The following is a 23734-nucleotide window of genomic DNA, read 5'->3' on the forward strand; positions in this document are numbered from 1 at the left end:
TTTAAGACATTTTAGGTTTTTTTTTAATTGAAGCTCCTGAGCTGTGGCCAACGCCATGTGGCTCTTTGTTTCTGGAGTGGCTGGCTTTCATGTTCAGGCCTCTTAAATAAAACAGCGGGTTCCAAAAGTGTAATACTTTAAGCAGTGACCGTAATAAAGAAAGAATAGGAATAACAAATAATTGGTCTTTCTGGAATGCTATACAATAATTGCTAGACTCAAAGGTTTATATCAGGCACACTTCAGGGGATGATTTAGTCTGTTCTTAAACACCTCAGATTCACAATGCAGACAAAAACTTCCAAAAAGCATTTAGAGTAGAATACGCATCCATTTCAGAGTATTGGGGTCATTACGAGTATGGCGTAGGGGTTTAACGGGACTGTTAAAGATGGTGGTGCCGTTAAGCCCCTACTGCCATATTCCGAGGTCCCTTAGCTGGGCCCAGCAGGTACGGCTGTACTGGCCAGCCGTTCTTTGCGGGATCCGTTAAGGGACCTTGGAGCTAATAATGGGCCTGCTATTTGCCGGCCCGTTATTAGAGCCTTCCCCATTCCCATTGAGCCCTATCGGGGCTCAAATGGGAATGGGGAATGGTTTACTTAATGGGGACTTACCGGGTCCGCATAGGTCGGAATGTCCCGGTAAGTCCCCATTCAGTGACACCAGACACGGACCCGGGTTTGGAGGCAGCCATGGCGCTAACAGCGCCATGGCTGCCTCCAAACTCGTAATGACCCCCTATGTATTTTACTTTTCGCAAGTTGCAGTTATAGCATGTTTTTTTCTGCAACTGCCTTTGTTATGATCATCACAAGACATTCCATCTCAGTGTCCTTGGTCAATTGGCAAAATCCTTGTGCCTAAAAGCATGTGTACAGTGTAGAAATGTTTCCCCATAGCACATAAGGTGGCCCCTGATGTCATTGTGCCAGAATTAATGCTTTGTTCTAATGTGCCTACACTTCCTATCTCCATGGCATGCTGTTCAGGATGTTTGTTTGCATATCTGAGGTAACAGGAGCCCAGAGTACGGGATGGGATGCCGTGTGAGCGCTGCTTTCCCTGCGCTAGTCTAAATTCTTTAATACACAGTTATGAACCCTCCCAATGGGATGTATTTTGCCAACCTCTGAAGCCTGAAAAGTAGATCCACGCAGGCTTGACATGTGGCCAACTTTGCGTCAGACCTGCAGATGAACTGGCCTACTGTTAAAGCTCAGTTACCAGTTTAATGGTAATCACTACAGAGTGTAATTTGCTTTCTGACTTTCAGAACATTCAGACATGTAAATGTTTATTTTACAATAGCCAGTAAGATAGCTATAGCCAGTAAAATAGCTCACTGGGTTGAGCAATGGCTGCTGCGGTATGTGAGTGTGATCTGCATGGTGCAGGTTCGAATTTCAGGAAGGCCAACTCAGCCTTTCATCCTTCTGATGTTGATAAATGCGTACCAACACAGGTTGGGTGATATTGTATATATATATATATTGGTTCTAAATAAAGCGCTTAAGTGTAAGTGCTATATAATAATACATCATTATCATTTGGTATTGGACATCTGCTTGCATTCACACTTATTTGGTAATATGGGCCTATACACACTGATATTAAGTATACATATGGTGATCCATTGTTGTATGAAATGTATATCACATTACTGAGATATTCTAACCATATTTTTCGTAGTGTACTTCGGTTCAATGTGTGATACCCCTTCCTGTTTTGTCAAGGGGTCTTGTTCCATCGCTTCCCGTGATGAAACTTCGGGGTGGGTTAAATGACATCACTTCCTATGATGCCATCACAGGTCAAGGGCTGTGTGATGTCACTTCCACTGGCCCTGGCATTTTGGTGAAATGACGTCCCTGCTGCAGGCGGCCGGAAAGTGAATTGTCTGAGACCCCAGATGGAATAATTGAAATTCCTGATGTTGTAGGAACTTGCTTGTCTGCCACCATATTCTTATGTATAGAGATGAAGTAGGTCGCAATAGATTTAGGAATCTGTTTCTTAGCCCTCAGTCCAGTCTCCGAGACAGCAAGTTCTGGAGCCGTTTCCTCTGCCTAATCACGCCTTGTCATGCTTTCCTCTGCCACAATTGACTTAGTTTTTAAACTGTTGGAGGAGGAGCCTTTCGGAAATCCGTCACACCAGGCACTGCTTCAAAACGCCGCAGGAACATTCTGCAAGTACTGCAGACTGCTTACACTTTTGCGGACACCATTGCCGTTTTATTAAAGAATGGAAAGCTAGATTTTCGCACCTGTTATAACCGCCCTTCCCAACATATGATTGGCCTTTTCTTCTGGCAAAACCTTTTTGATTTTAATGGCTGACCTACTGTTTAGTAGTAACCTATACAGGTTTCTGGGAAGTCTACGCTGTCATTGCAAAGAGGAGGAGTCGACAAACAGGCTCTGATGTATACCTTATCATTAATAATGATGACTACTTGAGGCTGAAGGTGGATGGACACATGTGAGGGCTTTTTTAGTTTTTTTCTATTATTCGGTGGCGCTGTAAGTGTTGCGTATAATCCCAAACTATTCATATAGGAGGTGTAGACAGAAGAAAGATGGGATATGAGATGGGGCACACAACCTCTGGGCGCTGTTTGGTTTTTTACCCGCCCATCGACTGCCCTTGGCCATGTTAGTCCCCGTGGCCATTTTCACCCACTACCTGTCCCTCCCTGCCAAAACTCAGACCCATTGGATCTCTGAGCTAGCATTGTGCTTTTATGGGGATTGAAATGTTACGGTTAAGGCGTCAGCTCTAAACCAGCTCTTGGTGTCATACAAATATCTTCACCATGTTTGCCTTCAGCCAGTTGACTTTCCTACAAACCTAGTACATAAACAGATGCATTTGTTTGGATGGATAGATTTTGCTGATAAAAAAGGGAGTGAGTGACAAAGGTTTGCACACTGGAGAACGACAAATTCAGCAGTAAAACTGAACCAGCATTGGCAAAGGCAACGGTGAGGGCTTTTGTGTAAGCATAGGTTAGGCATTTGCCATTCATGGCCATACCAACTGGCCATAAAATGGCAACAGCTAGCAAATAGTGTGCCTACCTGGGCATATGATCCCAGTATCTGGCAAAGATATCTTTAGTATTTGTACAAACGCAGAACATGTTGGCTTTGTCAATGAGAATGCTTGTTTTAACAGAAATTAAATGCAAACAACAGACATAAATCAAGCGGCTGAAGACAAGCTTGGTTAAGACCTTTATATTACACCAGTAAAGCTGCATTAAAGTCATTAAGTGTCACAAACTGCTTAGAAACATCAGTGGCAGGCCACAGTTTGATGTTAATGCTTGTTATGTGCAGCTCAAACGGATGGGGGGAGTTGAGTGTGAGGAGGCAGGCAGTGGGTGAGAATGCCCTCCCCACATGTCATCTCCCACCTAACTATACTTCAATGCAATAGTGTGTCCCACATAATAGCCAAAACTAAACATGATCAATCTACTGTCAAACAGCTCTGCGGGTGGGGAGAACACAGCGGTAACGCTTTACTCTAACGCAGGACTGGAAAGTAGCTGCAGAGCATGGATTGGCAGGGAAAGGGGGGTTTACAGGAGTTCGGAGGTGTGCCCTCTATGTTAGTAAAATGTAAACAGGTAGGAGAAGAGACATTACGATCCAGCAATAAAAACGTAAGAGAAAAGCATTTTGGTATGCAATGTTATTTTTCCATTTGGTGCTTGGCTTTACTGTTACACTCGAAGCATCACTCACCTCTGCTCGAGCTGCCGTTCGCTCGGTTTCTTGATAAAGATGGCCATCATTTTTCCCACTTTGCGTAGTACAGGAGAGAAAAGAAACAACTATTAGTTGCCTATTACAGAATGTACATGCAATGAATGAAAACACCAATAACGTCTGACTAAATCAGGGTAAGGATTGCTCAGTTCTGCTCTTTCTGTCCGCGTGCTCAAATCTGAGCCTGGAGTGTGAGGAAAACGGTGAAAACGATCTGCTACAAGCAGCTGAAAATAAGTCTATGTTATAGACGGTCTTCTGCCTCCACCTCGTGGTAGAAAACGGTAAAACCCAATGACACGTAAATGTGCTCGGGCGTATGGCGCTTCGAGGATTCATGTATCAATAAAGCTCACTGAGGCATTGAATAGGCATTGCAGATTAATTAATGTTTCTTCACTGACAGATACATTCCAGGTCGATTAAGGGGATAGACGAAACACCGGTACAGACCGGTACCTATATTAGATGTGAACTGCCAAACGCGGACCATTCACAGAGAACACTCACGCTCTCACCACATTTGCCACATTTGGTTCTCCCACATGTCTGACAGACACAGATACTTCATGGGCATGACAGACAGGACAGAACAGGCGCTATGCTTCTCGCAGCCGATGGCCTGCAGAAGTTTCACTATCTGGAAAGCCTAACTAGCGTTCATTCTCAGGGGCCCACTCCACTTGTGTTTTCACTTTTGTCTACATTATACATTCTTTAGACCTGCTCTGCTCCTGATTGTCATTAGGGAAGCAGCAAATGAGTGCCCAATTTGATCCTTATTACCCCACCATGTACAGGTCAGGACGCCCACCCCTGCGCTCCAGCCAACACTGAGGTGGAAGGCGGAGCCAAGTACAGCTCTTCGGGCATCATGGCCAAAAGAGTGGTATAAATACCACCAGCGATAAATGTCATTTACCACTATCTTCAGCGAAATTCCCATCACAGAAGGTGATCATATTTTCCACCAGTAAAACCCACTGCGCCAGGTTACCACCAGGGACAATTACAGCCAGCAGTAAAAATACAGCCAGCAAAACGTTGTTACCGCCAGTGATCCCCATTAAAGAAGAAAATACAGCCCGGTTATGGCTGTATTTGCTATGCAAAATAAGACACATAGCACCCATAAATAGCTATTGCAATAGTGCCTCGTGTGAACAGTACACACACGTGATGATGGAGGCCTTAGTCACATGGCAGATCCAGAAATTGAAATATATGACCGGCTCCGTTTTTACCACCAGTGGTAATTACTGCGGGTTGTATGTACCAGCGGCAGTATTCGTGTAGTTGCTAAAAAAAAGAGCGTCCCTGTCCCATAAAGGATACTTTGGTATCATCAGCTGTCTTTTTTGCCAGTGGTGTTTACCGTTAGTGGTAATGTCACAATCTTTAATGGGTAATTGAAATGCTGTCTGAGGTATTGCCAAGCATAGCCATAACCTTGGCGGAGCGGTAATTTACAACTGGCATTATATTTTATGTAATAATGCCCTTTGGGTCTGTGCCCTACACTGCAGATGTCCATAATCTGCCGTGGTGTTAGTGGGGGCAGAGATACAACACTGATCGTGTGCTATTGTGCAAACGTGGGCGTGTGGTAGTTGCTGTGGTATACTCTTTGAACAAACAGTGTGAATTCCATGAAGCGTACTGGTGAGCGTGGAACAAGTATATTCTTCCCAAACCATCAAGCATTATTTAAAAGAACCAGGCCTAATATTTATGCTCAGGTTGGTACTTCCTTCAGTGGAAGAGATTGTGCCACAGGTGGCCATGCAAAGAGTACGTTATTAATAATAATAGTTAATCACAACAATTTAAACCATTTGTATAGCGCTAGCTGAGTTGCTTCTTGGCGCTTATTAATGATGATTCTGCTGTCCACTGAGTAAGTCCAAAGACCTACAAACCAACAAAGTCAGCAGTGAGCCCTTTAAGGGAAAATACTGTGACGGGAATAGGCCTGAAATCCTTAGAGTTTGTTTTATTCAATCACAACGTGCCGTATAGTTCAAAAGACGTGATGAGGTGAAGTCAAGTGTAACCATATAACTATAAGTTTCCTGATTATAAGCACAAAACGTTGCTGCATTTTATAAAATATTAAAACCATTGTAGAGAAAATGTAGAGAAATTAGATCTACGCAGGCTTGCATGTGGCCAACTTTGCACCAGACCTGCAGATGAACTGGCCTACTGTTAAAGCTCAGTTACCAGTTTAATGGTAATCACTACAGAGTGTAATTTGCTTTCTGACTTTCAGAACATTCAGACATGTAAATGTTTATTTTACAATAGCCAGTAAGATAGCTATAGCCAGTAAAATAGCTCACTGGGTTGAGCAATCGCTGCTGCTGTATGTGAGTGTGATCTGCATGATGCAGGTTCGAATTTCAGTTGCCAATGTATGCCCTTGGGTCTGCCCAACCCCAGACCAAACGCTCAGCAATGATGTTTAGAGTTTTATAACAACTATGCGATACGTTGTCTTGAATTCGAAAGGGGTGATCAGTCCACAAATCATTCAATGACAACCACAACGATAAATGTAGTGACCAAAACTGTGCAGCGATATGAAGTACTTGCACAATAATTATTTGATTTCGTGTTTTTGGATATGTATAGTATTATTTTTAAAGACTATTTAAATGTTAAATGAGTAGAAACAAAGTCTCTGCTATACTGGAATACAATCTTACAAGTTAGTTATGCAACCTTCATTTTTCCATCACAAATTACATCATACATGCCAACACCTATGAAATCAGCAATTGTCAAATCTATGACATCACGTATGACATCAAATTAGGAAAACTACATCCTTTTCCCCCCAAGTTTAAGAAGGAACGCTCTTGTTCTCATCAATTTGTGATGTGGACTATTGCAAGAGAGTAAGGGTAACAAACTATGTGAAATAGTTAAAGTATCTACATTTCAAACATTACAATCCTTAGTATATGCACCGTTTAGATTAGTTGAATACTGGTTTATGTAAACAATGACCAAAGTTCAAAGTGACGGTGCTTGGATCTGAGGGATATCTGCAGAGAGGGAAAAAGTTACACAAATGTGTACACAGACCATGAGTGATATTAGAATCTAATGAAGCCCAGCAAGTGGCAAGGCTGCTGGGCGACACATGAGGACGATTGTGGGGCCCATGTAGGGGAGTATAAGAATATGGGCACATTTATGCACCATCCCAAACCTGCGCGAAAGATATAAGTTGAGGAAGTCACTTTGAGAAAAGCACACTGCGACTAAGCAAGTAGCCCCATTTAGCAAATGGCGGCATGCTTAGGCCAGCAGAGCACTAATAGCAATGCTTTAGCCAGGCCATAAGATAACCCTTGTACACTCGCATAGTCATATACTTTTACCCAAACCCAGCTGCATTCAACATCTATTAGAGAAATGTGGAAGTGTTTATATTGTCAGATACATGATCCCCATTATTTTACATTAGCTGAATACACTACACATAGGCTTCAAAAATGTATATAGCCATTCATGCTGCATGAAAATCTCCCATCTCCCCATAATAGGAAGCATCAGTCAGACCTTTGCTGAAAGGCACACATTCCTAAATTGCAACATTTACACAGCCACAGGCCAGATGCCACAAAGATACTGATTATAGCAGGGGGGAGCAAAACCTATCCCGGGGTTTAGTTTGTGGCATTGAGATCATGGAAAGCAACATCAAATTATAGTAAATCCTGGAGTTTAAAGACACGGCACTGCACTCTGATTGACCGGATTGCATAAGGTTTGCTGTTTTCCCATTGTCATGTCCTAGAGAAAAATATCAACGTGTGTCCCTACGCAGAATAGCCAAACGTAATTTAATGAAGGTCACACATTGGCAGGAGTCAAGCAATGAGGCACGAAAAAGCATGTTCGTAGAGAGAGACTAATTAAAGCACAACACTGCCATATGTAGAATAAATCAAAGCTGCAACCCCCTCTTCCTTTAAGAAACAATTATACAGAACAACACTTTTTGCTGTGAAGCCCCAATTAGGGGCCAGTGAACAAAACAGAAGATTATACATAGCTCACATTATGTGGATGCAGTGATAATAATAATAACTTGTGAAGCCACACCACAGACGAACAATATTACTTATATTAGAAGATGAGCCCAGAACTTGAGGTCAGTACAGTAGTTCACATCTAGTGACACTGCTTGAATATACTAGCAAAGTAGAGATACTTTTATGGCAATATACACTGCTCGAACACATTCACACGTGTTCCATGATGAAAGAGGAAAGTGTGTCAGCAGCTTGGCCACAGCACATAAGGTCAGAATTCGAACAATATGAGCTCATAAAAACCAGGAAGCACATGCAAGTAGCCTTTCTGCCAAGTGAGTTGCAAAAATGAACTGATAATACATAGTTCTAAATGATGGGAACACAATTCTGGTGCCAAACCGCTTACACCATTCAGGACCAAACTTAAATGTTATAACGTTGTTTTACACTGTCACATGTCACATTTTGATTGGTAGAAAGGTCTGTGCGTACTCACTGCACATTCACTCCTCCTGGAACCGCCAATGGAAAACCAAATCTGACTGTTACATGTTTTACCACTCAACATCTGATCACGGAGCTTTATAAGGATGGTGGCTTCACTGGGCATGAGCTAACCAGCATGGACGTCACTGTTACCACATATTTAGAATAGGACAATTAAACTGTGCAATGTACAGAAGCACGTATACTGTAACTCATGCCAACCAATCACTGTTGAAGAAATTCAAAACAAAGTGTTGCTTTTTGCTTTCTGTAACTACGATAATAGATATTTCCCTGCCTAGGAAGTTATATTGCAGTTTTGTTTTTCTCACATCTTGTGCATCACATTTTTTGGCTCTTTGGATTCCATTTGTTAACACCAAAAGGGACTTGCCATACCTTTTTGGTGTCCCATTGACGGGGACTCTAGGTTCTTCCAGAAAATCTGTGGGTTCCTCTGCCGCACTTTGGGGACAAGCAACGTTTGCCTGGAGGTAACAGAAGACTGTGCAGCACCTGGGAAGGGAGGTAGCAGGCACCAGAAGGCCTGCCTGGCCACTCCAGGCTCACAGGTTACCCCCTGGAGTGCAGACCTTTGCAGGGAGAAGCAGTCCGGAGGACTTCCGATGACCCCAGTGAGCTGGTGCACCTGTTATGAGAACTATGGAGAGAGTGAGTATGAATGCGGAAGTAGAGTGAATGCTGGTGTGAGTCACATGATTTATTTTGGCAAAGTATTCTTTATTCTGATTTAGTAGAAAGAGAAGAGGGCTCATGTAGTGAGGAGCTGTGGGGCCACAATAAAGAAATTGTTAAGTGAAGTACACACCCCTTAGTAAAGAAGGAAGGGGCAGCGCTGCTTTAGAAATAAGAGTGGGAGATCCTGCTATAGTGAGCAAAGACAGCACACGCCACCTGTAGTAAGGGGTGTGAGGCAGGTAGTAGTAGAACATTGTAGAACCTTGATTTTGTATTCTCATTTGCATTTTACATATTATACATAGTGGCGAATGCGTAGTGACAACTGGCAGTCAAACTTTGAGTGGGTATAACATTGGGGTGGAGATTGAATTGTGGAAGGGGGTATGATTTGGTCATGTTTGTGGTTTTGAGCAAGAGCGCATTGTGGTTTCAAATCTTGGTATTGATTTTGCATTAGAGTTTGCATTTTGAAGTTTCAGAACAGGTAAAAGAGTGCGCCAAGGGTGGGTGGCACTTTGTGATATTGTTGAAAGCATCATTGTGTCTCATGAATTCCCTAGATTCCAGTGTTGTACATTGTTTTGATTTCTGCTCTGTGACACAAAAAAGAAAACGGTTTCGTGGGGTTATTTATAGCTGTAAGAGACAAAAGATTAGCACTCTCCTAGAACACCTGCGTAGGGAACTACCCATTTATAGAGATAACATCTGGAGGTACAGTGAAGAAGTGAAGAATGGGCAGTGGGAACAGAAGGTAAAATGTTCACAGCCTGGCCAGCTGAGGGCACCCATGGGAAGAACATAATAGCACACAAGTATACCCATGTACTCCCTACATATAAAGATAAAACACTGAAGAAGAGACAGAGCTTATTGCAGCTTTGGCAGCTCTATGAAGAAGATGCAAATAACCCAAAGGAAAAGGGGAATGCAGAGGGCGTATCTGCCCCACCCCTATGAAGCAGCACAAATTCAACACAGGCTTCAGCCCCTGCACAGTTGATGCCCTAGGCAAAAATAGAGCAGGGCACTCAGTTGGCATGCCTTCAGCACCTGTGCAGCTGACAGTCCCACACTTAGTAGGCAATTACCCTTTAAAGCCAGCTGCAGGATACACAAACACAAAATACAAGCCCCCTGAATTTTCAGAAACAAGCTCCATGAAAAGAGCAAGTGCAGCCTGCGACAGACAAGATTCAGTAATAGTGAAACTAGAAAACAAAGCATGCAAAGATATAGAAGCAGCAGTACGTAAAGCGGAGGAAGGGTTGTGCAGGGCAACCCAGACATGGGCAGGGCTATGTCCAACGGTAGATGCTGAAACATGGGCAGCAGAAAAGATAATATTGAAAATACATAAGACAGTAATTAAGCATATGAAAGTAGCTGCTGAGGAATCAGAATTGCAGGCTACAGACTATGGGACAGATGGAACAGGAAGTGAGAGTGAGCCAGAGGGAGGTGACGTGAATTGGGAAACAGAAGACCAGGAAGAGAGAACACCATGGGGAAGGTGACTGAGATCATGTCCTAGAACAGTGACAGTGGTTATGGGGAAGAAGGATGGACACAGCTAAAAAGCGGGGAAGGCAGTTACCATTTATATGAAAAGAAATGGGCAGATCACAATATGTACCATGGCCCCATATGGACAAGAATAATTTGATCAAGATGGTACACCTCTTACTGAAGGTGCGAGTAAATGGATTACTGCGGTAGAAAAGCATACAGCAGGGGGCTACCTTAGCAATCGAGGACACGAAGAGCTTGTTAGCCAGTATCACAGGAGATCAGACAAACACAATTTGGGAGCAAGCAGGTTACCCAGGTATCCGATTAGAGAATGATGCACATGACGGTGCTCCGTTTAATAACTTCTGAGCCCGTGTTTGGGATCCATTGAGAAGGGCATTCCCGGATAGACCTGACGTAGGTGCTATAATGACATGAACAATGAAACATGATGAAGACCCGCATTGTATATTCAGCCCATTCAGGAAATGTTGAAGAAGAGACAGGGAAAATGTGGAAACAGAACATACCCTTCTTTTACCACATATTAACGAAGGGCTTATCTACTGAAGTACAAACAGAGCTTACTGTTTGCAGATGAGGAGCAGGTCCAAGTGGATCTATGTCACCTGGCCTAAGCCCCTCCCACCTGGTGCCTTCTTGGTTGCAGCTCTTTTTCCCTACTTAATGAGCCCTCCAGCCTCTTTTCCTTTGCAGATGGGGAGCAGGTACAAGTGGATCTAGGTCACCCGGCCTACGCCCCACCCTCCTGGTGCCTTCCTGCTTGCCGCTCTTTTTCCCTACTTAAGGAGCCTTCCTGGGCTAAGCCCCACCTACCTGGTGCCTTCCTGGTTGCAGCTCTTTTTCCCTACTTAAGGAGCCCTCCAGCCTCTTTTCCTTTGCAGATGGGAGCAGGTGCAAGTGGATTTAGGTCACCTGGCCTAAGCCCCGCCCACCTGCTGCCTTCCTGGTTGCTGCTCTTTTTACCCACTTAAGGAGCCCTCCTGGCCTAAGCCCTGCCTACCTGGGGCAATCCTGGTTGGCGCTCTTTTTCCCTACTTAAGGAGTCCTTCCGGCCCAAGCTCTGCCCACCTTCTTAGCCCTGCCTCTTCCTTTCTGCTCTTAACTCTTAGATCAAGGATGTCTCTCACCCGGGCAGACAAAGAAAAGGGCAATTCCTGTTTGGACCTGTTCGGACCAGGAGGACCTAGGACCCAAACCCCTGCCCAGAGAGGAGGTAAACATGCACCAACATGTGTTTACTCAATCTGTCCCCACGGGCCATCCCCACCATAATCAGGCAACTTCTCTGGTGCTGGGATGAGGACAGGTGCTCCGTGGCACAGAAAGTTGTGCATTTGTAAAAGTTATATTCTTGCGCTGCAGCGTGTATGTGCGGTTCGCTAACAGCAGCGCCTCCCTAACTGCGTGGTCCCTTGAAAATCCCTATCATGTGTGCCTCGCACCCCCCTTCTCCAGCCTCCTCCACCCATGCGCCCCCTTTGCTCTTCCTCATTGACTTCCCTGTTTTGCATTGTATTGCTTTGTGGTCTGCTGCATTCTTGCTTCTTCTAGGTTTACATTTGTCAACTGCTTTATACTTTTGTACATTGTTCTGTGTTCTTCTGTGCTCCACTCCCCTCTAGGTTCACTTTTCAATGACTGCTCTGTTCCTGATACCCTGGTAACCTGATTTTCTTACTGCCTTGTTTTCTGCCTGCTCTTCCATCTGAGTACCTAGTAAATCGTCCAATATTGTCTTGTCCCTTTCTGTCTCATCTGCTTGCACCCCTCATTGTATCCTCCATAGTGTCTCCCCCCACCTTTCCCCTCCATCCCTCTTCCTCTCTCCTCATCCCCTGCCTACTCTATGGTGCTCTCTGTTTCTCCTATCTTTTCAAACTGCTTCTCAATCGACTGTCCTGCTCTCCTTACTAAGTCTGGTAGGAAGAAGTTCAAAAGGGATATCCTAGTCTCCAACCCAGGCCTCCCTATCGCTGACACATATACCAGTGCTTCCTCCAGACAGACCCTCACTGACATCCTCTTTGTCTTTCCCTCGCCAGACCTATAGACTCTTCATATGGTCTCTGTGCTCTTTCCTTTCTCTTCCTCTCCCATTAATGGTGGCACCCAGTGGGAGGCCCTCCTGGCCCCCTACCACTCCTCTAAGGTGTTCATTAATGTTTACCTAAATGGCGCCATCTTGGTCCAAGGCCATCAGGTCATCCTTCCCCTATTTGATAGACACGTCCTGTGCCTCATTGATTGCCTTTCTTCTCCTGATGTCCCTTCTCTCCCTTCTTTGGCTTCCTTGCCTCCCCCCTCTGCCTCCTCGTTGGCTACCTTGCGCTCTCTTCCTTCCTCTTCTGCCCCCCCCTCGCTCCTTCTAGACCTCCACACGGCATACCTCTGATTTGTACCCCTCCCTGGAAGTCTTTCAAGGTTGGCACCCTTCTCCATATTGCCACTCACAACTCTCGCTCAGCTGTCAAGCATTCCTCTGACTTATGCCGCCTCCTGAAAGAACTTGATCGCAATGTCCTCGGTCTCACCGAGACATGGTTCACGGACAGCTCTGTCACGGGATTTAACACTCTCCTCCCTGATGGCTACAAGATCCTCTCCACGCCCAGATCCAACTGTTCTGGAGCGGATGTAGCCTTGATTTTCCCGGAGTGGATTCCTGCCTCTGTCATTCCTATGCAGGCTACTCCTCTTTTGAATGTGTTGTCTGCAAGCTCTTTCTCTCTCCTGGCCACTCTCTTACCGTGGCTACTATCTATCGGCCACCTGGTCAGATCACCTCCTTCCTCTCTGAGTGGGTGGATCTCTCCTCCTCCCTCTTGGCCTTGACCACTCAACTCCTCCTTCTTGGAAACTTTAACATCCACCTGGATGCTTCCTGTCCCTCCTCTGGACTCTTTCGTAACATCTGCGACTCTCTCTCTCTTTCTATTCTCCCCTCTGGCATGACTCACTCTGCAGGGCACACTCTGGATGTTCTGCTCTCCTCAGACCTCCCCCTCTCTATCCCCCTCATGACTCCTCTCTCCTGGAGTGATCACTTGCTCGTTTCCGCCCACCTCTTCCTCTCTACCCCTCAGGCCAAGCCAACTCCAGCACTGCCACCTACCTTCTCAGTCATCCGACCCATGAAGCGTGTGTCAGTTGAGGATTTTGCTGCCACTTTCTCTTCCCCTCCTCCTCATCTGGCTGACTCACAGCCTGACACAGCCCTTTCCATGCTATACTCTTCTATCTCCGAGTCTCCTGATGCTCTTGCCCCTGTCATGATAATCCGCTTGAAGCACAAAGCCACGCAATTCCTGGTATGACTCTGACCTCATCACCCTTAAACGCAAGTGCAGAGTGGCTGAGAGGAAATGGATAGCTTCCTGCGCATCCTCTGACAAACTGGCCTGCTGCCTGCTCCAAAGGCAATACTGGCTCTCTCTCCACACTTAGAGGAGAGCCCACATCCAAGCCTGCCTCTCTGCTGCATCTAACAACTCGGCCGAACTCTTTAAAATCTGCAAGGAGCTGGCCAATCCTGCTGCAGTCTCTACCTCTCCTGTCCCCCCCCAGGCCCTTTGCACTGCCCTGGCTTCCCATTTCATCTCTAAAACTCAGGACATCCTGTCCACCCTCTTGTCCTTTCCTCCTCCTCCATCTACTCTCTCCTCTACCTCTGCCCCCCCCCTGTGGCCACCTCTCCTCCCTCTTTCTCTTCCTTTCCTCTGTTCTCCCCTACAAGGTTTCTAGACAAGTCCGATCTATGAAAGTCTCATCAAAACAGTTTCTTCCGTGTTCTTCCAAAACCATCAAGGACCACCTTTGACACCCTCGCTTCTGCCCTGGCTGACTTCTGCAACCACTCCTTTGCCCCTGGAGCCTTCCCTATCCCCCTGAAGCACTCCTTTGTGCACCCTCTTCTCAAGAAAACCTCAGACGACCCCTTCTGCCCAGCTCACTATCGCCCGATTTCCATCACTCCTTTCCTGGGCAAACTCCTGGAAAAGCTGGCCCTCCCCCAGATTAATCTTCACACTGAATCTGTTGGTTATCTCAATGACCATCAGCCTGACTTCAGAGCAGCCAGAAGCACAGAAACTGCTCTCCTGAACATCCGTGAAGACCTGCTCTCTAACCTTGTTTCTAATCTCCCCTCTGTCCTCACCTTACTTGATCGCTCTTCTGCCTTTGACACAGTCAACCATGCCATCCTGCTCAATCGTCTCCCCAATGAACTGGGTATCACTGATCGAGCCCTAGCCTGGCTGACCTTGTTCCTCTCTGATTGACCCTGCCAGGTTCTACTTCAGTCCTTCCTTTTCTCTATCTCACTCTCTACCAGTGGTGTTCCCCAGGTGTCTAACCTTTCTCCCTCGCTGTTCAAGCAATACCTGGCACCTCTCGCCCACCGCATTGCCGTTCTCTGCTCCAACTTTCAGTGCTATGCGGATGACACTTAGCTCATTTTCAGGATCCCCTCTGCCACCTCTTCTCCTTCTCTCATGTCTGTCTGCTATCCAGGAGTGGTGTGCCAACAATCTCCGCCTTAATGCCAGTAAGACAGAGATTCTTCTCATTGGCACACCTGCACCCTTCTTTCCTGTCACTCTATGGCTGGCCTCCCTTGGCCCTCTTCCTGCTCCCACCTGTGAGGCTAAGAACCTTGGGGTCATCTTCGACTCCACACTCTCCTTTTCTCCTCACATCTCTAATGTCTCTAAGAAGTAAAACTACCAACTGTACCCATCCTTAGAGGTATTCTTCCTTTCCTCTCCTTCCCCCAGAAGCCCACTGTCTCTAGAGCTCTGGTTCTCTCTAGTCTGGACTACTGCAACAGCCTCTTTCTAAATCTGTCTGCTTCTACTCTCCGCCCTCTGCAACTCACCCAGAACAGGACTGTGAGTCTTGTCATTGGCCTCAAATCCAGGGATCGTATCTCTTCAGCACTTAAATCTTTGCATTGGCTCCCAGTGGCTGCAAGAATTAATTTCAAGACCCTCTGCATTGTCCACAAGGCCTTCTGGGGCCTGGGGCCTGGGGCCTCACTACCTCCAACTTTATCTTCATAAATTCCTTCCTACTCAAGCTCTTCACTCCTCCACCTCCAACTCCCTCAGGGTCATTCGCTTCTCCAAGCAGTGAGTTGTTGGTAGATCTATGTCTTCGGCTGGGGCCTCCCTCTGGAACAGCCTAACCATCTCCGTTTCCAGAAGCACCTCAAGACCTTCCTCTTTACTTCTGCCTTCTCTCTTCCTCTCCCCTGCTTATTTCCAGTCCGATACTGCACTGGTCACCTGGCTACCCGCCCAGTTGCACACCCGCACTGCCTCCCAGCAACCCTTGCACTTGGTTCTGTATCTGTAACCCTACAGTCCCCCTACCTGCACTTTTGGACACCTGCTGTCTGCACTTACCCTTGCACCTGCCACCTGCTGGCCGCACTTCATGTTATTGTTTTGTTCCCATGTACAGCACTACCCACTTCTCTTTCCCCTGGCACTTTTCCCCTTTCCCCTCCCATGCACTTGCACGATCTCAATGTCACTTGGCCTAGTAAGATCGTTGTCTCTGTCCTCCCTCTGTTCCCCCTTCCTTGCCTCGTTGCGCATTGAATAACTTGTCTATAGGCGCCTTACAAATGCCATATCATAGCATATCATGTGATACTGAAATACAAACAGAGCTAGATAGAATTGTGGGGACGGAAGGGAAGGCATGGGGAGAAATACAGATGCGTATAGTGCATTTTTGCAAGATCAAATGCAAGGCTGATAGAGCAGCAGAAGAGAAAGCGCAGCAAGCAGAGGCTAAACTGGCACAGAAGAAGCTAGCAAAGGTTAACATGGAGGCAGCAGTGTTAACAAGCCCCACTGATGCGCAACAGCAGTGGGGACCATCACAAGACTGGGGAAATTCACATGACAACAGACGAGACAGGGGAGGGGTCCAGGGAGCACGATCAATTCACAGAAGGGACGAGGGGGAGCATTTGGAGGTTTACGACCACAGTTTGGGGGATCATGTTGGACATGCAGGAAGCAGGACACATGTCTAAGTATTGTCACAGTAGACCCCCATGCAATATCACCCAGGAGCACTCCAGCCCCATATTATACACAAGGGACACTGCAGGGATTCTATGCCCCACAACAGGCTGTATTCCCATTGCCAATGTATGCCCTTGGGTCTGCCCAACCCCAGAATATAGGACATATACAAATGATTGTTACCACACAGGGATATCCCATACAGTACACTACACCAAATACAATTCATAACATTGCACAGCAAGCTTCAGCACAGGCAACTTCAGGACCATGGGAACAGAATGCCCTGTCATGGGAAACACTTGCACACTAATCTGGAGCCAGCGTTATAAGCAACAATACTTTCCCTCTTCCAGGAAACAACTCCTATACACAATAGGACAGCCCACAGCAAGCCTTGGTGTGCCCAGTTCTCTCATCACTCCAAATGCAGACAGGGAACCCAAAGTAGGGGTGAAGACAGGGAACAGAATGTTTGCTTTTATAGTAGACACAGGAGCCACGCGATCTAATATAAGGGAAGGAAGGTTTCCACTAACAGATAACAGCATGGATACTTTGGGGAAATTGTAAGGGTTCCTTTCACAGAAGATCAACCCCTCACTTTAGGGAATCAAGAGATAAATGCAACATTACTGCACAGTACTGACACACCAGTGAATCTATTAGGGAGGGATCTCCTTAAAAAGCTCAACATGACCATTTCATTCACTGACAAGGGAATTGTGTGTACTACTCCAGGCATGCACTACAATAAAATAGTCACAGTCATACATGCCCTCTGCAACACCAACACAATTCGAGCATTACCATTGAATGAGGCTGTATTTGCATACACAGTCACCATTTTGATTGGTTGGTTGCCAGGAATGTAAATGTGATATTTCTCTTGCCAGCAGAATTCCTATTTAGACCTGCAGTAACACATAAGGAAGCCCCAGGAACAATGTTCACCTTACACATTGATGCTGTGATTATGAGGAAAGACACAATCATTGTAACAGGCAGAGATGAGGAAGGGATGGAGTGGAGAAGTGTACTGTGCATAGACCACACACTACAACTGAAAGAAAGTACTGATGAACAGCTATTTGCGGACTTGGATACAGATGGGGAAGTAGTCTTTGAAATTGGCATGCCTTGACATTTGGTAATACAGCATAGGGAAGTCCCACAGACAGTAATGACAGCAACCATACCACCAACATAAGCACATGAGGACTTAGCACAAGTGCCTAGTCGCCTGTGGACAAGCAACCCACATGACATAGGACAACTGACCACATAGGGGCAGTTAAAATCAAACTCAAACCAGGTGCTATAGTCCTTAGAGTAAAGCAATAACCATTGTCAAAAGAAGCAGATGAGGGAATTTACGACACAATCAAAGCACTGCTTGACCAGGGCATCATCCTGCCTTCAGACTAACCTTGTAACACAGATATATACCCATTGAAGAAAGCAAAGGGTGATCATGGAGATTTATCCAGGATCTCTGTCCTCTAAACGACATAGTGGAAGCAGAATATCTGCTAGTACCAAACCCTGCATCAATACTATGCAACATACCTGCAAATGCAGTCTACTTCTCTGTGGTAGGCCTATAAATGCCTTCCTCACCAGACCATTACACCCAGGTTCACAATACTTGACAACATTTTCCTATTACGGAAAGAGATTCCAACACACTAGGTTGCCCCAGGGGTACTGTGAGTCCCCCAGTGTTTTTAACAGGGCTCTCCAGATGGACTTAGGGAACATCAACATGGACAGTACCATTTTACAGTATGTAGATTACTTGTTAGTTTGCAGCACCACAGAATAACAGTGCAGAAAAGACATGATAGAGCTATTGACAATGCTATCAGACAAAGGATACAAGGTGGACAGAGTCAAATTACAGTACTACCAGAAAGAAGTGGTATACTTTGGTCAGATCATATCAGCAACAGGAAGAAAGATAGGCCTAGACAGAGCCATAGCAATGAGAAACACAGCACAGCCCAACTCAATAAGAGAGATGATGCAGCAATTCTTAGGGTTGTGCAGTTATTGCTGCACATGGGTGTTTGATTACTCAACACACGTTAGACCTCTATTGCAGGTACTTAAGGAAGCCCCGAAGATTAAGGGTACCATTGTATGGACAGAGGAAATGGCAGAAAGCTTTGAGCACCTCAAAATAGCAATTAGCAGTGCACCTGTATTAGCAACACCAAATTACAAAAAGCAATTCTTTTTATTTTCACACTTAAATGGCCAAGGCATGACAGCAGTACTGACACAACAATCATCACAGAAAAACAAACCTTTGGCATTCTACAGTCGCCTCCTAGACCCAGCAATGCAAGGACACTTTCCATGTCAACAAAGATTAGCAGCAGCCACATTTGCCGTACAGAAGTCTGCCTCAATTGTCATGATCTGTCCACTCACTTTGTATGTTGAGCATGCAGTCTTTTCCATACTCAAGCAAAACAAGTCCACACTCACCACACAGAGAGCAAGTAGGTATGAGGTAATTGCCAAGACAGTCGAAGTTGAAGACAAAGTTCATGATTGTGCAGTATACGAGGGAGAAGCAAATGAATTCAGCAGGATCAGTGAAGACCCCCTTGACACAGGAGAAGTATTCTATGTAGATGGGTCATTGAGCATAGAACAGGAAAGTGGGAAAGTGGGCAAAGGAACATAGGTGCAGCAGTAGTGAAATATGCAAAGGACCAGGAGGAATAGTTTCAGATAATCATGCAGCAAAGATTGCCCTCACATTATTCAGGACAAACAGCAGAACTCATTGTACTCATTGTTGAAGCTTTAGAAATATCAGCATAGGAAGATGTTACCATATACATTGATTGTGCATGAAATCTACAGTACATTCAGGTTTACCAAGACGGAAGAGACTGGGATATAGACGAGCAGATGGGTCACCAGTCCAGCATGCAATTCTGTTAGCAAGACTAATTGAAGCATTGAAGGACCCAGTACATGTAGCTCAGCACACTGCAAGGGAACAGACGAAGGGCCTCATCAGTAGTCTGGCAGTATCCCGGGCAGTGATACCACTGGGATACCGCGAGCCCAAATAGCATTACTGCTACTCAGTCCGGTGATATTAGCGCCGGATCACGAGTAGCAGCACAGCAGTAAGTTCCCATTACCCATTGGGTCCATTGAACCTAATGGGGTTGGGGTGCGTTATTACCACTGGCGGTAATTGTGCCAGTGGGATTAGCACAAAAACAGCCAGTAAGGGGACATTTTTACCACCAGCAAAAAGCTGGAGGTAAAACTCCCACTTACCACCTGAGTCATGATTTTGCCAATCCTTAAATGCAGCGGTAATAGTGCTACTGCCGCATTTAAGGACTAAAGCCAAACTCATGATGAGGCCCTTAGTATCATGTGTAAATGCAGCTGCTGACACAGCTGCAAAACAGGCAACTTATAGGCCCTTTCTGGAAGAAAGCAATATACCTGTTACCGCAGCCCAACAGAGAGGGTTATCAGAAGCATACAGTGCATTATCAAAGGAACATATAATTGAATTTGATTTGATTTGATTATTTGTAGAGCGCATACCCCGAGGGGAGAAGGCATTAACTGCATCTAGGCGCTAATGTGAGCAACTGATTTAATCGATACTACACTGGACTAGTTCATAAACCCATCAGAGTGATTAGGGACATTTACAAGAAGAGATAGGTTTTTAACTGTTTCCTAAAAACAGTCAAAGAATTGAATCTTCGAAGATCCAATGGGAGAGAGTTCCAGAACCGAGGGTGAAAAGAGAAGAACAGCCTATCGCCCCAAGTAGTTGTTCTCACTTATGGGATTTGTAAAAGGTGCCAGTCCTTTGAACGAGGATGTCATTGTGGACAGTACAACTGGATTTGTGTAGTCAAATGGGCTGGTGCCAGCCCATGAATACATTTGAACACCAAACAAAGCACTTTGAACAAAATTATTTGCTGAACTGGGAACCAGTGGAGATTTCTCAGGTGTTGAGAGATAGCTGTGCTTCTGGGTAAGGAAAGCATTAGCCTAATGGCAGAATTCTAGGCAACCTGTGATCTTTTGATTTTAAATGTTTTGGCCCCCATAAGAAGGGCATTACAGTAGTCCAGCCTGGCATTAGTAAGTATGCCTATTACCAGCGAATGGACCTTCTCGGCAGTGAGTGACACGACAGGTTTTATAAGTCTACGTTGATAATATACCGATTTGACCGTTTGACTAACCTGAGAATTACAGTCCATACTTGACTGCCAGATGCAACCCGGATTCTTCACTGCATCTGAATATTTAGTGGGATCACCAAACAGTGAGGAACAAAGGGTGCATTGGACAGTGTATCTTACCTGTCTCTTGGGGACAAGCACAATAACCTCCGTCTTCGATGGATTCAACTGGAGATTGTTCTCCAGCATCCAATTTTTGATCTTATTGACGCAGGATATGACTAGATCTATTGCTTCCCATGGTCGCTTGAATCTTACATATATTTGTGTGTCATCAGCATTTGAATGGCCGGCAGACCAAATTCAGAAAAAATGTTCAACATGTACAACAATGTAAATTTTAAACAGCAATGGTGGGAGTGAGGACCCTTGAGGCAACAAGCATTCCACGGGTATAGCATTGAAAAAATAGGCTCCCATTTTCACCTGCTGCATGCGGTCAGTCAGAAAAGACACAAAATATTTCAAGGTTTCATCTGAAACCTGCACCACTGAAGATAGCCTTGTAATGAGAATTTCAAAATCAACTGTCTCAAAGGCCGCCGACAGGTCCAGCAAGACAAGCATGCTAACATCCCCTTCATCCGCGGCACCCAGCAACCCATCCCAGACTGTCACAAGGGCTGTCTCAGTGCTGTGGCCCTGTCTAAAACCCAACTGAAAATGGTTGAGAATCCTATGTTCATCCACAGAGCTGTGCAATTGACTGGTCACAATCTTCTCTAAAATGTTAGCAGGCCATAAGAAACCAGCTATTGGACGGTAATTGGATAGAACTTTATGGTCCAGTGTCAATTTTTTAAGCAACGGTGTAAGGTATGATTTCTTCAGGTCTTGGGGAATGCAGCCCTGAGATAATGAGGCATTAACCATCATTTTTATAGACGTGCCAAGGGCAGTAGCATGCTGTTTGGCCAATTAGGCTGGGATCGGATCATATCCTAAATTAGTGAGCTTACGTTTCCCTAAAAGGCCAATGATTTTGTCAATCCCATCAGGAGAAAATGTGAATTTAGGGCCTGGCCCTGACAAATTTAAAGAACCAGTTTTTCCTGAACTAGCACCAGTATCAGTGGGGCAGATATTCATGCTATTTCTAATCATGTTAATCTTTTCCTGAAAAAAGCTGTCCGATCTTCGCGGCTAAGACCGAGCTGATGAAGCCTTGCTGGTGGGAATCGAGGACCTGACCGCGGCTGGGCCGGGGACTAGGCGGGGCTGCGGTGACGGCGCCCACCCTTGGCAATCTGAAATCTGCACCGAACTGGAACCGAACTGGGGGGACACAAGCCCCGCACAGCCTACAGCGCCGGCGGGCAGACCGTCCCTGCGGCAGCTGCACTGCTACACAGGCACCGGCACCAGCGCCGGCCGTCACCATCCGGGGCCCGTGGGGGGACTGGCTGAGGTCCCGGACGACCGTGCGTCCTAACGGGACATAGACGGTGAGAACATCGAGGGAGGCGGGAGCGGCGCCCCACTCTGGGAGAGTGAAGGGGCAGGATCCGCTGCTTGGGACCGGGTCCTCCGGCCCTATCGGCCCCGGTGGCGGGCCGCTCCAACGTTTGCTGCCCGAGGGTAGCAGTTGGCAAAAACACAGCATCGAGTGTGGGTGGCTCGGGGTGGGCTGCCCGTGGCGCCCGGCCCCTACTAGGTGGCGGGGCGGACAATCGAACACAGGCCCGCTGGCCGACGAAGGGCCACCCGGGTGAGGATCGGCAGGACCTCCGCCGACCGGAGCAAGCAGCGCCCAAAAGCGGGATAGTGCAAAGCAGACCACCATCCGCATGGAACGGGGAAACATACCGGCGCCCCCCTAGAGCCCAGGGCGATAGGGAAGTGAAGTCTGGTGAGTCAATCAAACCCACCCGGAGAGACTGAGTGTGGTGCAAACCAGGCTGACCTGAAACGGCCCAGAACAAGTGAGAGGCGTTCCCAAATACATCTAGAGGGATCATCCCCCATATACCACTGGTGAGTGCGCAGGGCTGAGCGGGGTGCTGGGATTGACAGGGGGCCGCGCCGCTCCGGCGCAATACTTAGCTGCATACTACCTGGCACCACGACAGGCGTCAATGGGAGTAAGGATGATATACTGAACTCAACCGCAAGACGACTTGGTCATTGGTGACATCGAAGGGATCCCCCCCCCTTGACTAATACCCCGGGGAGAGGAGTAAAACCACTGATTAAATATAGACATCCTGGTAACCTGACAATTTGGGGCCAGTGGGAATATCTGCCAGTATAGCAGCGTGCAGTGGATTGGTACTGCTGCCCGCAAAAGGACACAAACTGACAACAGGTAGCTAACCTGGTTTGTCACTACACTACTGAGTCGAGATTGCCCTGGGCAGTACTCCGTGAGACCGTGGGACAGGAGCCCCGACACAAGACCGCACCTGTCAGACCGGGTGGCAACCATGGGCAAAGAGAAAACCAAAAAGCCCGTTATGCAGAACAGGATCGAACAGTATACGGTTTCCTCTTCTCAAGCCGCCGACCTTCAGCCGCAACAAGCTGGAGAAATGGAACCCGCTCACACGCTCTCCCTTAAAGATGTGATGGCCGCCATAGCCAACTCACGCTCGTCTATGGAGCAGAAGATAGATCGAATAAATCTGGATGTGTCCCTCCTCAGGCACGACCTGCAGAAGTTGTCCGCGCGCACTGGAGAGGCAGAGCAGCGCATCTCGAACACAGAGGATGAGCTACACAATGTGCAACAATAAGTCCAAGGAGTCTCGGCCACACTCAAGACCCTGGAGGCAAGGGTTGAAGAAAGCGAAGGGAGGTCCAGGCGCAACAATGTTCGTATACTCGGCATTCCCGAGAAAGAGGAAGGCCCATGCATGGAACTTTTCCTGGAACAACTACTAGCGGAATACTTCGACTTACAC

Source organism: Ambystoma mexicanum, chromosome 6q (assembly GCF_040938575.1).
Source record: "Ambystoma mexicanum isolate Mex_15411 chromosome 6q, UKY_AmexF1_1, whole genome shotgun sequence".
In the NCBI taxonomy this organism is placed as follows: Eukaryota; Metazoa; Chordata; class Amphibia; order Caudata; family Ambystomatidae; genus Ambystoma; species Ambystoma mexicanum.